Genomic DNA, 3,172 nt, shown 5'->3' on the forward strand with positions numbered 1-3,172 from the left:
TGAGTCTACAGACTGAACAGGGGCGGAACGTGGTTTTGCTTTAACCACCAAAGTGTGACAAACCTTATTGCTGATCGGTGAGTCTACAGACTGAACAGGGGCAGAATGTGGTTTTGCTTTAACCACCAAAGTGTGAGAAACCTTATTGCTGACAGCTACCTCCAGAGTAATAGAAGCTGATTCTGAGAAAGGGGTCATGCAGCCACTTCCTGAAGAAACTTCCAGAAACTGACGAGTCTCAGCCAATCTCGTCTGAGACTCGTCAGTTTCTGTCTCTTCAATGAAAGGAAGTACGGGGGTCTGCCACGACTCCCTGGTTCCAAACAGTGCACTGTCCTTTCCTGTGCAGTCTTTAAGGATTCTTGCCACATGTTGGACCATCGTCTTCAGTCTGTTGTTGAATGAACTTGAGATGAGAGGTTTACTGTCCTCCTCGCTGCCTCCACTACTTCCAGAGCTTTTGGAGAGCTCATTCACTCTCTCTGTGATCTCTGCAACCACAGCATCTGTTACCTTTTCCATGCTTAGGCAACTGATGTCGGTGACCCCGGTTGCCTCCGAGAAGGCCAGTGAGATAGTGTCACCAAGCCACCCGCGGACATCATCTTCAGAGATGCTTTTGGAAGTGTCTCTCCTATTCAGCAGGCTCTGTTTGTACAACTCGTAAATATGTATGAACATAATATTCATTATATCCACACACATATTAGTAATAACATCCTCAGCCTTCTTATCTAGAGTCCCTGACTCCAGCAGCGACCACTGTACGGTTGTCAGCTGCTCCAGGCTCTGACGGATGAGGTCGCGAATACTCTCCATTTTGGCCTGATCCATCTTGTCGCTGTTTGTATACTTGAATCCGAAGTCCTGAAGAAGTCAAAGTGTCCTGAAGAATCTGTGAAGTGAACCAGTTTGGATTTGGATCCTAGATGTAGATTTTCAGAGAGAATGTTTGTCTTTGTATCAAAGGAACATTCTATTGGCTTTGATCTTTGAATGACATCATGACATTCCGATGACATCACAGCGAAAGATTAAAGAAATAAAAAAAAAATCAACATTCCGACATTAAAACGTTTTAAAAATAAACAAACAAAATAATTGATTGATTTAGTTTCATAAAATTCACTGAACTATTTTAAATTCCGATTATTAATTAAATTATCAACTACAACAACTTTTATTAATAGCTATTAAGTTGAATTTGGAATTCTGCACAGAGGAGGCTGGTCCACTCTTATTTAAAAACACATATATACACTCAGAAAACAAAGGTTTTCATGAATCTTTCTGAGTTATGATAACTTGTTCAACAAATGTGCTACATTGAGTTTAATTTGTAACAAGTTCTTTGGTTGATTAGGCCACTCATAAAAATGAACTTGTTCCAACTAGTTTGTGCACATTATTTATGTGTATAACACAACGTATTGAAATAATGTTTGCAACTTAAAAGGTTTATATAAATCAGTATACTTATAATGTTTATCTTGCATTAATGCATTAAGTGGTAGTAATCAGTCCACTGAATTACTTTTTACAGTGTTTGTTTTTGCAGTGCAGTCTGTGAAGTTAGCATGTTAGCATGTGGTTAGAAAGCAATATTAACAATGTACACTCGCAGAAATGTGGGCAATGTGTGAGCACATGGCAGCTAACATTAGCTAGCTAGCCAAATAACATGATGACAATTAATAAAACCAAATAAACCCGTTTGTGTTCTGTAAAACGAGTGCAGGTTTAAATAAATACATTGTACATGCTGTTAATATCAGTGTGTACTTTGAGTTTAACAACTCGTTAGCAGGGAGTAATCAGTAAAAGAATTATATTATTATATAATATAATCAGTAAGAAATAAAAGAATAACTAACCCTAAACTGAGACTGAATCTGTCTGAATATTAATCCTGTATGATTGTTAAAAATAATACAAATACGGACAGAGAATTGTATAAAAAGTTCCCTAAACGGAATAATCTGCCTAAACATTCATCCAAATCTGTTTTTACACAAACGTCCTGCAGTTACTGAGTTCACTGTTTGAGTTCATAGTTCAGTTTTAATATAATATGAAATATCCATAAAATATGTCACTGAGTCAGTTTATTAAATTGTACAAAATGGTTCCATTAAGGGAAAAGGTTGGGAATCAGTACTTTAATCGATGATGACAAACTACCAAACAACAATAATGAATGCTAAATGCTCAATGGGATGACATAATAAACTCAGGAATAGTTTTGTTCGCACTATAGCAAACTGCTGGAGAATAAAGAGTCTGTGTACAGACGCTGCAGGAAGCAGGTTGGATTTCCAGTTTAAAAGCAGCCACTTCCTTTAATAATACAGAGAGCTTTTAAAGAGTCATTACTCAGCTGATGTGAAACAAACATACCTCAGAACACAAAGGTTTGTGGATAGGTGCCTCTTATTTTACTGCATTTGCCTTAAAAATAGGATAAACTGTCATATCGTTTACATTTTAGGTTAAACATGATGTCTGGGAGCTCCCAGTGAACAGCAGGTCCAGACCGGGACTGAATGCAGCATCTGATGCTGACGGAGGTCAGTTGGACTACAGGGAATAAAGGACTGAGGAGGTTTTATTGATGGGCTCATTTGGCTAATGAGCTAACTGCATCTAACATCACTGTTGACGACAGTTACCTTCTTTTAGCAACAAGTCCCTCTGGAAACTCCCATTAATCCTCTTGGTAGTTAAAGGCAGCTACATTAGCAGTTAGCTTGAGGATGTCAGAAGGAAAACCAGACAATATTCTCTCATCCGTTTCACCAAATCACTGATAAAGTTGTGTTTGTACAATAATCAGTGAGCTCCGCTAGCTAGCCATGCTGTTAGCTAGATACGAAGAATTCACACGAAACTTAACGCTGAAACTGAAATTTCTTTAAGAATTTAACAATAATAATAACAACAATTAAAGCTGTGCGAATTCAACACTACGCCACGGACACGCCCTTTGACGAAGAGCAAACTGACCCATTCTGAAGTAGCTCCTCTAGGAGGAGTTTGTTCAAATAAAACACCAGGAAATGCCAGGAATTCGACAAAAAATTACATTAGATTTATATATATTTATATAACAGAAGTTATCTCAGGACACTTTTCAAATAGAGCAGGTCTAGACCGAACTCCTTTTAACATTTAC

Source organism: Morone saxatilis, unplaced genomic scaffold (genome assembly GCF_004916995.1).
Source record: "Morone saxatilis isolate NCDOM2014 unplaced genomic scaffold, NCSU_SB_2.0 Contig8, whole genome shotgun sequence".
Taxonomy (NCBI): domain Eukaryota; kingdom Metazoa; phylum Chordata; class Actinopteri; family Moronidae; genus Morone; species Morone saxatilis.